This window comes from Sphaerodactylus townsendi, linkage group LG01 (genome assembly GCF_021028975.2).
Source record: "Sphaerodactylus townsendi isolate TG3544 linkage group LG01, MPM_Stown_v2.3, whole genome shotgun sequence".
NCBI lineage: Eukaryota > Metazoa > Chordata > Lepidosauria > Squamata > Sphaerodactylidae > Sphaerodactylus > Sphaerodactylus townsendi.
In genome coordinates, this window is record NC_059425.1 from 105,433,022 (window position 1) to 105,446,965 (window position 13,944).

Consider the following 13,944-nt stretch of genomic DNA (forward strand, 5'->3'; position numbering starts at 1 on the left):
TTTGCTATCTCCTCCTCTGTAGGTGACCTTATGCTGGAAGAGTGGGCAAACATGATAAGGTGGACCCCCACCAACCCCACCACCCATTTCACTCCCCCATCTGGACTGGACAATAGGGGTTTTATCTTTTCAGCTTTTAATTATCTGCTTCTGTTTTATTAATAGTTCTGTGTCGATTATGTTCAATGGCATGTATTCTAACAACTTGTATTTTACCACTGTGTTTGTTATTTGGAAATTGTCTTGAACAGGACTTTGAATAGATGGCATAAATATATTTGAAATTACTAATTAAGAATACCCATTTACCATGCACACTGGTTCAGCATTACACTACTGAAACCCATTCCACTGGTTGTGAAACTCAGTTGTTCCAAGGTTTGTTATGCAATACAATTTAAATTTAATTTTGAACTGAATAAAGGGAGATGGAGCTAAAAGTATGAATATCCCCTTAGGACTGAAGTCACTGATAAGATGACAAAGTCAAGTGTGCGTTAGTCATTTAATTTGTATTCTTCTTGGGAAGCTAAATTTAGGAAATGACTCAATTGCCATCCACAATTACAGCTATTTTCAGGCTGTAAGTGATGCAGCACAGCTATACCATTGCAAAAACATAGCCCGATTAGTTCTTGAAAGAGCTCTTGCTACAATGTACTGTCTCCTAGGAACCCTGAAACTAATTACATAGTCCACCTTCTCCACGCTTCCTGTACATGGTTTCATTTTACACATATGTTAATCTGAAAATGATGTTATTGAAGATGTTATTGAAGCACTTCCTTTCACATGCACAACTAAATAGATCAGCTGTTCTGATGTACATTTAGTCATTTATGATGTTTTGTTTGGACTGAGGCATAGAGGTAAAAAGCATATTCATCTCCCACCCAGCTGAAATGAAAATTTGCACCCAAACCCAACCAGCCAAAGAAGCTTTTACATACAGGGAAAGCTGAAGGGAAAAGCTGCTTCAAAAAGAGTGAGAATCCAAATGAGCACTTAGTTTCTGTACTGTTACAGGTTCAAAACAGATAGATCTATCCCCACACTTTCTTCTAATAATATCACTTCTAAGAAGATGATATTATTTGTCTTGGGGAGATGATATTTGTCTTGGGGAAGGGGAAGAATTATGAGCTTTGCCAGAAATATCATGTGCCTACTGCCAAGACAGCAGAAGAGATTCCTTCTGGTGAAGAAGCTGCATGGAACATGCATCATACCACACGTGGAGACCAGATATATGTACCTTGTGTCAATTCTTCAGTGAGCAAGATTCTTGAAACTTTATCAGAGACCTAATTCTGAATCTGGCTTCTGTGTGGATTAAAAACTAGAGAATGGGGCAAGGTACAAAGAAGGTGTTTGTTTCTGCAGACCTGGGGCATCTCCCATATTTCAAGAAAAATACAGTAAAAATTCCTCAAAAGACCAAGATCTCACAATACTACCTTAGCGGGGAAGGAAGCAGTGCTGTTGGTGTACCATCTGAATTAGGAAAGTGGTGTCAGTACTGCACATGAGTCAGTGGGTAGGGATTGGGAAGAGGGAACTATTGCAAACTGGGATGAAGTACAGGATCCCACACACACACACTAGTGTCATTGGTTCTCTACTTGTAAATACCTATTTTCAACATGCAGAACACTAGACACTGGTACTGTGTCCACAGTTCAGGGGAAGGACTGTGTTTCAGTGGGAGAGCATCTGCTTTGCTTGCGGAAAGTGTCAAGTTAAACCTTCAACATTTCTAGTTTTAAAAGGTCCAAATAAAGATGGTGTGAAAATCTCTATCTGAGACCCTGGAGAAGTGCTGCCAGAGTAGGTGATACTGACCCTGATAGACCAATGATCTGACTCAGTGTAAGGTTTCCATGAGTTATTAATAGGAGGAAACAAGCAGTTTTCACATTGACTAAAAAGATCCAAGATGTCAACATTTGAAAAGAGTAAAGAAAAGCTGCAGGAACCCTGGGTGAACGATGCAAAAGTATACAACAATGCTGTGGGGAAACAGGAAAAAAATCCCTGCTTCCTAGCAACGTTAAAACTAGAACAAAGAAACCATGTGGAAATAGTTCTTGACAGATGTGTTAGTTTCCTGTTACAGCCCATGTAAGAAATTTCTACTCCTGTCACACTCTACAACTGAGGTGAGTTTGTCTATGGGTTATTTCAGTAATCCAAAGTTTTGACATATCACTTCTACTAGTTCTTCTACCATCCCAAATCCTGAAGTATTCTTGTGTCTCGTATCAATCTGCAACTATCTAGACACAGCATGTCATCCATGAATGTCTCAATGCTAAACCATGGATTATTTTAATTATGGTTATGGTATGAAACCAAGATTCACAGTGAAATTCTAACTTATACCCCTCTAACCCTATTGACTTAAATTGATTTAGAATGGTATAACTGTTTTTATGATTGCATTGTCAGTGATGGTAAGCCAATCTAGAATCTAAGAAACCTGAGTTCATACATCATGCACAACCATAGTTAAGACAACTATGATTAATTAAAATCCTGGTTTTATGTACTCTAACAATAGTTAGTGGACTGGCCCATTCTCATATATAGATTAAACTGGGGGTATGCCTAAATTGTGATCGGAGCTGGTATGCTGATTTCAGCACCAGGTCTAGATAATATATAAATAACTTAAGGCTTTAGGACAAATAGATTCAATTCTCAGTTTCACTTCAACATTTAACCTACTGGGTTTTTTTCCCCTTAATATTGGAATTCTGGTATTTGTAGGTAGTACTCTGAAGTTTAGTGTTTTCAAAGTAAATTATTATAAGCCTGCACAGTAAGTTGAAAGCTTATCTATTTACAGTATCCATTTACTGTAGTTTTTCTTCATGTTTCTCATCAGGTAAAGGCATCTTATAGTTACTTGTCTTTCTGATAGTTCTACCACAAGAGAATTAAATTTGAATTAGCTACCTTGAGGCAAAAATGTATCATGAGATAGGGAGCTGTTTTAAACAGCTGAAGTCAATATGAGCATTGAACTATCAATCTGCTGATCTATCAGCTTTAGGATGCTTTCTCACAAGATAACATTCAAAGATTAAATTGTTTTGATATACTAATATGTATATGCCATTTACTCACTTGGAGCTCAGTGAAAGGGTGGAAATGTGAGGCTTGGGTGGGGGAGGGTGGAATGGGGAGACTTGGGTGGGGGAGAGTTGAAAGATGAGGCTTGGAAGGAGAAGGAGGAAGATTGGGGTGGGAGGCAGGTGGCAAGGGGATGGAATGTTGTAATGTCCACAAATGAGTCCTTCTCCCCCCATTAGTGGAGGGTTTGTCGTTGCAACATTCCATTCCCTTGACCATTTATTTTTCAGGATATTCTGTATGTGACCAGAGGTATAAACCAAAAGGCTCTGGGCTCTTAGATTCCATCCTGTGTTCTTCTGTTAATTACCCCAGTGGTTTTATGACCAGACCAGAATGTAATTAAATGTATTCTTTTTTCTGTGTCTTTATTTAAATTGTGTGGGGGGTTTTGAATAGCATCTTTATTTCACTTGTATTTTGTTACTATGGTATTATTTTGTGAACAACTTGGGATAAAATGCTTTAAATAAGAAATTTTGAGTTAGAACAATCCGGAGAAATGTTGGGGGTAAGACGAACATTGGGGTGGGAATCAGGAGTGTGGAGAACATGGGGTAGGGAAAGAAACAAGTGGAAGAGAAGAATGGGCAAAAATGGGAAAGAAAAACACACTGGGTGGTGAGGTACAGGGGAAAAAGTGGGTGGACAGCTGGGTTATATGGAGGGAGGAAAAATATTGGTATAGCGGATAACCAAGAGGTGGTGAATGAAGGAGCGGGAGCATATAATTTTATTTATAAATAATTGATTTACATATTTATTTATTTATAAATAATTTTAAACAATGTATACATATTATGAGTAAAATGTGGTGTGAAATTTTTAAAAAATGAATAACAAATTCAGCCTGTATCCAAACTGGACAGCACTGCATGTATCAGTTTTATAAAGATATTTCTATGTGGCTAAGTAAGGAATAGAAAAATAACAGACTCAGGAAAAAATTGATAGTAACATTGTTACTTCCCATCATGGAATTATTTTTCACTCCTCAACATACCCCCTGCCTTGCACTATGAAATCTTCTCTACTATTCTGAAATACTTCTTTTTATAGGCCAACTTGAACATAAGCAGCAACTGAAAGGAATACTTTCCTAAATCTTCTCGGCTCATTTTCATGCCTGGCTTGTTGCTTGGAAAGATTCTTTAAGAACCAATGATAATAACATGTTAGATGAATCAAATATTATGCATGAAGAGATGGAAAAACTAAGATTCTCAAACTATGTATTGGTGCACATACACATGTTACGATTACATAATAAGTCGAAAAATACCTGAGGCTCAGTTAAAAGTAATTCAGAGCAGCTGAGAAATGTGGAATAGGCTTTCTCTGTGTTTATGAATTTAGAAATATGATGACGTGAATCTGCACTGTCATTGATTACTTTGCACACTAAGTCTTGTACTCCCCCTGCCCTTTCATTTCTGTTTCTACACTCCAGAATTAATGGTCAACCAGAAAGAGTAAACCTGTATCCAATTTTTCTTTTGTAAATACAACTAATATCAAGAGTGACAAGATGATTTCTGGGTGTAGTAAATCTAAGTCATACCCAAATACCAATTTCTAGATGCATTCAACTGTTCATCTTAAACACAAACTAAAGTCCTGTCGTATTTGATGGGCAGAGCATAGGAACCAGAAGGGAAGCTTCTTTTCCTAGTCCATTCAATATGCCATTTTGTTTCTCCTTGCTTACTTTTGTACTCCTCCAAGTGGAAAGGTCAGCCTTTCTTTATCCCTTTTCCAAATTACTGCAGTATCAACATCCTCAGTGATGAAGCATTATTGTGATTGCTATGGACATAAGTAGGGGTTAAGTCAAATCTGCTCTTCCATATCTAGCTCTTCTCAAACTAGGCTTTTATAAATGGGACAATAGGAACCATATTCTCACCTCTCTTTCAACCCTGCAGCTGTCATCAGAAGATGGAGAGAGCAGCTATTGAACACCTGATTCATTGCATACCCATGGGGCTCCATCAATAAAGTGTAGAGAACACCCAGTAATATTTTCTCCAAGTACAGATACATTATTTTTAACAGAAATAAATGGTAGCCATTCCCTTTTAAGTAAGATAAAATGAAGGCCTAGACTCAGGGTGACCATCTGGAAGGTGGGATTAATCCTGACCTCTTACCTGGTGATTTCAGAGTATTGAGAAAGCTAAAGATTTTGATTCCTCGAAACTTTGTTCCAGGTCACAAACAATTTATTTTCTCCAGTAGAATTAAATAGGATTTACTAAGGATTGTGGCAGCCACCATATAGGCTCCTTTTCTTATATTTGTTTATTTACAAATTTTAATCAGAGAAGCATATTGAGGGGAAATGGAGCCTGGGACAATACCTACTCCAGGCACCCCCTAGGGTGACCCCTGGGTTGGGCTTGGGGTGGGGCTTAGGGGCAGGGCTCAGGGGAGGGGCTCAATATGAACCCCCACCTCTCTGCATGCACGCTCAGTGATGGCAGGGGGCAGGGCTCACCAGTGGTGGGTGGGCAGCCCAGGAGGGCATTATGGCTGCCTGGCACTGAGCCCACTCCCTGCCTTCCTGCAGGGGGCAGGACTCGGTGGCATGCAGCTGGGGCACACACCGTTTTGTCATGTGGAGGGGATGTGACCAAAAGGTGCACCCGGGGACAAGGGTGTTCCCATGTCTCTCAGGGATAGGGCGGTATAAAAATCTAATAAATAAATAAATAAATAAATAAATAAATAAATAAATAAATAAATACAGACAGACAGACAGACAGACAGTCAGACAGACAGACAGACAGACAGACAGACAGACAGACAGACAGACAGACAGACAGACAGACAGACAGACAGACAGACAGACAGACAGACAGACAGACAGACAGACAGACAGATAGATAGATAGGCCAGTGATGGTGAACCCACTTATTTATTGCAAAGTACCAACATGGCAATTTAACCTGAATACTGAGGTTTTAATTTAGGAAAAACAGTTGGCTCAGAGGCGCGCATTACTAGGGAGTAAGCTTGGTGGTAGTCGATGGCTTTGCTTTAAAGCAACCATGCAACATTTCAAATGGGTGAATCATAACCCAAGGAGGGTTTACTCAGAAGCAAGCCCCATTGCCAGAAACTGAGCTTACTCCCAGGTAAAGGATAGTGCATTAGTTCTTCCCATGAAAATCAGTGAGGTTTAACAGTGGGGCTTAACAGGGTTATCTACACTCAGTGGTGGGATTCAACAATTTTTAACAGTGCTCCCCCCCCCCCGCTCAATCAGAACTGGCTGCTGAAAGAATGATGGAAAGAGGGACAGGATCAGTGTGGAGTTGCGTGGCCAGGCGGAGGGGCGAGTCCAAGGGCTTCATTGGCGGCTCTCTCCGGCTGCAAAGGAGTTCCATGTATGGCGGCCACGGGGGAGAGCTCCTCAGCCAGTCCCCTGGGCTCCATTTCTCCCATCCCCCTTTTGCACACCCGCAGACCCACTCATCTTGCTCCTGCACTGCTGTTTGCCTCTCCCCCATTTCCAAAATGACATTCAGTTGCAAAATGATTCTCATGCCTGCAAAGCAAGTCCCGCGTGTGCCACTCTGCATCTCCTCCACAGAGTTCAAGACAATGTACATCGGCCTTCCCTCTATTTTTTCTTCACAACAGCTGTGTGAGGGGAGTTATACTGAAAGCAAGTGACTGGCCCAGTACTTTAACCCCCACATTATTATACCAAGGTCACTCTTGGAGTTCATTAATATCTTCCTTTTAAAATTTCAGCCCCTACTGCATGACATTTCAGTGAGAAATAAACTACTGCTACTCCCCCCTTCTTTTTGTCCCAAATAAACAAGAAAAGTATTGGTGATGACATAAATGCAGAAAACAAGTCAGCATGGTGTAGTAGCTACTGAGTCAGACTAGCCTCTGGGAGGCCAAGGTTCAAATCTCCACCTTGCCATAAAGCCTGTTAAGTGGCTTTGGCCCAGTTACTCTCTCCCTCAGCTTAGTCTTCCTCACAGCGTTTTTGTGAGACTAAAATTGAAGGGAGAATGACTACTCTGAGTTCCTTGGAGGAATAGTGTGATAATATTTATGCTTATCAATAAATAATAATAAACAAGGGAGAATGGGGTTCAAATTTTGACAGAAATTACAGAGGAGACATTCTCATTGTATTATTGCCATTGTATTGTTATGCTTACTGTTTTGTTTTACACTGTTGTAAACCGCCCTGAGCCCTTCCGGGGAGGGTGGTATACAAATTTCAAAATTCCATTCCATCAGATACCTCTGGAAAATCATAGTAAACTAGGACTGTGTAATCCAATATAAGCCAAGATTAAATTATTGGTTATCAAGTGCTAGACATATAGCCGTAGGCTATTTCCAATAGCACTAACAGCCGCAGTAATACACACATTTATGCAACCCATCCTGTTAGGGTTGCAAGCCCCAGGATAAGAAATATCTAGAGTGGAGCCTGAGAAGCATCTCAATGGAGTATATTGCCACAATGTCCACCTTCCAAAAGCAGCCATTTTCTCCAGACAAATTGATCCCTGTTGCCTGCAGATCAGCAGTAACCCCAGGAGACCTGGAAGCTGGCAATTCTGTATCCTGTAGAGATTTGCTTAAAATTTTGCAAATGTTAAAAATATGTTAAATAACTGAATATGTATCCATAGACTGTGATCCTGAACACAATTAGGTTACTCTAGTCCTTTGACTTTAGTGATGTTTAAACTGTTAATCTATGTACAGGACAACAAGAACTTATTCTAAGCACAAAACAATCATCTGTTTTCAGGCCATATATAATGTCACTGCTAATAAATATACAACTGAGACCAAGATGTCCCAAACTCTTAAAGGATCTTTGCCCAAAATGTTCTAGCATACCCTGTGACAAATCCTGTGAGCCAGAGATCTGTGTTCTCCAAGTGATTAGATAACCCATTCATTTGTTCCCTCCTCCCATCTTTCAAAGAAGGCCTTTATTATAATCTCAAATTGTGAAGAATGTAGCTTAGTAGAAACACTTGTTCCTTGTTTCAGGGGAATACACTGAGCATATTGATGAGAAAGCTGTGCTGATAACATGCATAACTTGAAGTACTTTTATGATAATCTCTGTGTCTTCTTCTTTTACAAAGGCTTTACATCTAGGGACAAATTCAGTGACCACTAACCCATTAGTGCTACTGAATTAAAAATCAGTGTTCTGCTTGGTTAATACATATAGCCAATTAGATAGCCTAGTGAGATCCTTCTTCACACTCTTTTATTCTGTTTATCAAGTCAGCATGGTGTAGCAGTTTTGTGTGATACCATGCACAAGAAGTTGCTTCTTCCTACCCCATTAAACTCACTCTAAAGTGATGTATATAAAATGGATTAATTCAGTTGGCGCATGCTGGATATTGAAATTAATCATTTTTAAAGGAAATCTGTTCTTTAGACTCTGGTGCAAACTTTATCATCAGATAAGATCATTGTCAGTAATCCTTCACTGCATGTTATATGGGTTTCTACCAAAGAAAGAAAAGACCTTTAGGATATAGTCATGAAAGGCTTCAAAAAATGAGCACCAACACCCTCAATTAGACCCAGAAACTAATTGGCAACCCTTGAAGGGAACTCAGAGTAGGAGTGATATGGCCTGCCAGCTAGCTCCAGTTACAAAGAAGTTGCCAAATCATCTTCAAGGCATTCCTATGTAAAATGTGATACTTTACTGAACTGTAAAGTAGAATATTTACTGAAGCATGGGTCAGTATAGTCAAAAAGGAAGCCAGTTTGCTAACTAGATGTAAAAGTGAAAGTCGTCAGTCCCCTGTGCAAGCTCCAGGTGATTACTGACCCTTGGGCTGATGTCACATCATGAACTTTACTAGGCAGACTATGTTTATGAGGTGGTTTGCCATTGCCTTTTCTGGTTGTGTATAATTTATGCCCAACAGCCTGGTTACTCATTTTACTGATCTGAGAAGGATGGAAGGCTCAGTCAATTTTGAGGCAGCTTCCTGAAACCAATTTCTGTTGGGATTGAACTCAGGTTGTGAGTAGAGCTTTCACTGCAGTACTGAAGGTTACCACTCTGTATCATGGGGCTCTAAATATAGCTGGGAGGAAAAGCACTTTTCATCATCACCATGCTTCTCCAACAAAAGACTCCCATGTTTTTAATGGTCCATCAGTGAAAGCTGCACAGCATCAACAGTAAGAAGCACAAGTCCATTTAAAGCAGTGGTCCTTCCAGCCAGCATCACCTCTGTCAAATGTGGATTCAGTTTCAGTTTGTTCCCACTTAGCCATTTGACCACCATATTCAGACACTGAACCAAGACAGAGACAGCAGCAGCCAGTGGCCTATTCAGAGTAAAGGTATAGTCAAGGATGTAGGTACAGGGGGGGGGGTTTCTCGGGTTCAACCCCCCCATTACATGTCTGAAGCTCCGCCCTCTGGGGATTTTTTGTATTTTTAGTGTTTTTCAACTTTTGGCCTGAAGGGGCCCAGTTTTTAGGCTAGCAGCACCAACATTTCAGAGATTTTTCAGGAGACTCTCCTGATGATATCACTCAGGTTTGGTGAGGTTTGGTTTAGAGGGTCCAAAGTTATGGACTCCCAAAATGGGTGCCCCTATCCCCCATTGTTTCGAATGGGAGCTAATTGAAGATGGGGCTTCACATTTGAGGGTCCATAACTTTGGACCCCCTGAACCAAACTTCACCACACATGGGTGGTCTCATCCTAAAGATACCCTGAACGTTTGGTGCTGTTAGCTTAACAATTGCACCCCTGACAGCAGGCACCCCCCCCCACCAAATTTCCTCAGATTCTCCTTTTAAATCCACCCCGTTTGGCATGCGTTTAAAGGGAGATTCTGATGTCCCCAGTTTAAACATTGAAAGTGATGCTGTTCCAGGGTGGGGAATAATCCACCCCAAAACAGCATTACTTTCAATGTTGTTTTAACTGGGGACCCCAGATTCTCCCTTCAAGGTGGATTTAAAAGGAGAATCTGGGCTCCCTAGTTTAAATACCATTGAAAGTGATGCTGTTTGGGAGTGGATTCCAGCATCACAGCTAGGGTTGGTGATTTGGATTGGCCAAATCAATGATTTGGTCCAGATTGCCTCTGATTCGGGCAGATTCAGACTGAACTAGGTCCGATTCCGATTTTGCACCAGGCTCCAATTTTCCCCAGCTATGCCTCTGCCTGGAGGGAAGGGCAGAATGGACTCCCTGCTGCCAGCTGGGAACCCAGCCATTGGGGAGGACCAGGGGGCAGGGCAGGGGAGTCTGCCACCCCTGGCCTTGGAGAACTGCTTTTATAAGCACTGAGGCTAGAGGAGGGCTTGGGGAGGCATGGTCACACTACCAGGGGTGGGTGGGGGCATGGCCCCAACCCCCTCATAAAAAATCTATACCTACATCCCTGGGTATAGTTGGTGTTATCAAGATAGTGTTGACAACCTGTTGCAACTAATTACAGGTCCTTACAAAGATAAGAAACAATGTCTAAATGGCCTTCTATTCCTTGTTTATTCACTCAAAATAGATCTCCCAAGCAGCTTTCCCACATTAAAGGAGAAGATACATGATCCCCTCACCTTATAGAAAGAAAAGCAGCTTTCACTAGGCAATTTCAAATAGGATCCAAGGAAGAAGTGAAAGGTAAAGCACTTCTTCAATGGTGTCCTATTCATACTAACACTTAGCAGTTTTTCAGTTTTTAAGAAATCCTTTCAGTTTTTAAGAAATCCTTAAACTGTCAAGATTCTATACACTATTTGACCTAAAAGCTCAAGGTAATATTGCTTTGTGTTTTGCAATGAATGGGTTTATCACAATGATGATAGCAATTTTTAAGTAAATTTTTAAGAGTTTAATTATGAAACATAAGCAAACAAAGACTAACAAAATAAAACAGAAAGCTCTGGAGTATAACAAAAGAGTTGGAGGCTATGTATGATTATAAAATCCATAGATCTATGATATATCTCAATGGAAGGTACTATGGATTTGGCTATTAAAAAACCTCAATCACTGGGGAAGGTTGTTGAAAAATAAAAGTGATTGCAAATTTCTATCTGACCCACTAAATCAGGGGTAGGGAACCTGCGGCTCTCCAGATGTTCAGGAACTACAATTCCCATCAGCCTCTGTCAGCATGGCCAATTGGCCATGCTGGTAACTGATAAGAGTCTGATGTCCTGGCTATCTGAAATCAATTCTGAGGCCCCACAGTTATTCTTCCAGATCCTTCAATCCCAGTTTTTTTTCTGAATATGCCCTGCTGAGCACGTTAATAAGCATGTCTGTAGGTACAAAACAGTCCAGTAACACCAACACTCATCATAGGATATTTAATATCCTTCAGTTTTCCATCCACAATGCTGATCCAATCCTATTGGTCTCTTATGATAAATGTCTACAGTCCTCTAGTCATGCTGGTTCCAAGAACTGAGAATATAATATTTGAATAAATAATATTTAACAATGATAGAGAGTAATGAGTGAATCCATTTGCTAGAGAGATACAAATGACACAAGAATTCTCTTCAGACTCATCAGTAATAATTGTCAATTCTAAGACAGTCTTTTTCAGTGCAATGCTAAGCCGAGTTACACTTAGAGGAATATATGTTATTCTGTTAAGGTTTATATTGCTAATTGTCCTACTACCCAAATGAAGTAAACAGTTACTGAAGGAAGTAAGGAAGAAGGAACTATGGAGACAGCCTTTTGTTAGTGAAAGCTACTTTCTCCACATCTGAAAAAATTGCCTGTGATTGGTCCTATACAATGGGCACAAGTCGGTACAGAGTTAGTTTAACACCTACTGGAGCACATTAGTAAACATTAGATTGTGGCCAGTGACTTCATGTTTGCTTCCTATTATTCTGCCTTTCCCATACTTCACTTTATCTGACTTTGTAAAAACAATGTCTTACATTCCCGCAGTGAATACGAAGTCACGAAGTAATCAGTTCTCATTGGACATATTAGGTTTTCAAGCAGCAATGTCAACACCAAATACTTTATAGTAATAATAATATTTGAAAGAAGGAAAAAAGGGCACCACAAATCATACTTGCATGCCATCATCTGTCATTTAATGAAACACATTGTTTGAGATACCTAATAAATCATGTTTGGTGTATAAAAAGTTGTGTCAACCTCCTCTGGAGCATATCACTCCCTTGTTAAGGAAGAAGCTGAAGGACAGCAGTTGAACTTTCCATCTCATCTATGAATTACTCATTTCTCTTCCTCCAAGGACTTATTTACAAATAGTTAAAGTGTCCTTCCTTTGCAACAAGAATTGTGATATATCATTTCCACAGAAGGTAAGCCGAGGTCCTCACTCGGGGCTGTGATTAATAGTAAAATAAAATGGAGCTACCCATATTTTGCAGATAGTATCTGCTCTAGACAATCTATTGGAAAGTATATGATGTCTTAAGTTCTGTGATACAGGGTTGTTAGCATAAATGCTACACCCCCAGATGTGTACTTACAGAGAGTAACATGACAAAGCAATAATAAAAAGGAATCTTATGACACCTTAAAGACTAACAGATTTATTGAAGCACGACTAAAAAATGCAAAGATGAAAATATTACTTAGAATGTTCACATTTTTTGCAGTTATTCCAGGATGTTGCTGAAGATCTGCTATACTTCTAGTCTTACTAAAATACTTGTAATAGTGTTATGTGACTTATCTTGTTCTACAGACATAAACTACCCCAAACTGTAGTCATTGACTACAGACATTAAAAAACCCCAAAATTAATAGTATATTGTATTGATGAGGGTAATGGAATGTGATGATCCCTGTGCATCTGTTTATCCAAGTTGAATCTTTTTTGGAAGTGCTGCAAAACAATATATGCTGTACAATTAATAAGTTAAGCATCTCATTCTATCCAAGGAAATCATACAATGTGTTATCCATTTATATCTTCACAACAACCACCTGTGAGGCAAGTTAGACTAAGATATAGTGTGCTGGATCAAGCAGAGCATTTCCACAGACAGAAGTCCATCCATGAAATATTATTTTCTCACCATTCTCTTACTATCAAAGTCCAAAATGGTCCCCTCATCTTGCTCCTTGGGATCCCCTGTTCCTCAGAAGCAGCATTTTAGGGGACATTTCAGACAGCTGCACTAAAAACAACAACAACATAGATCTTTGGAATCTACTTCTACTGCAGAACATTATTCACTGCTATCACTGTGTCTCTTCAAGCAGCCATCCATCGGGACAGCGGACACATACAAAAACAACAAAACAGAGCAGGAAGGAGAAATCACTGAGCAAAAGTCTTCCCCCTATGGTGGAAAATGGCAACAGAAGGAGGCAGATGAGTCTTTTGGGGGGAGACATATCAAGAATTTTGGTGTCAAAAAGATGCTTTTCAGGTTGCCACTCACCTAATCTCAGAACATGGAAGCACCTGAAGCAGAACCTCCGAAGATGAGCACAGCAGTCAGATATGTTTATAAGGGAATAGATAATCCTTCAGATATATTGTTACCAAGTCATATAAGGCTTTAAAGAGCAATGCTAGGCCTTTAAATTGTGCCTGGAAATAAACCAGGAGCCAGTCTTGATGGGCCATGATTCGAGTGATATGGTCTGTACAATCCTCTCCAGCCAAGATTCCTAGCTGCAGCATTCTGCATGAATTGAAGTTTCCAAAAAAATTTCAATGACACAGAGCTCATTGCAGCAATCTAAGTTAGATGTAATCAGGACATGCTCCACAGTACTCAATAAAGGATACAACTGGCTAATCAGATAAAAGACACTCC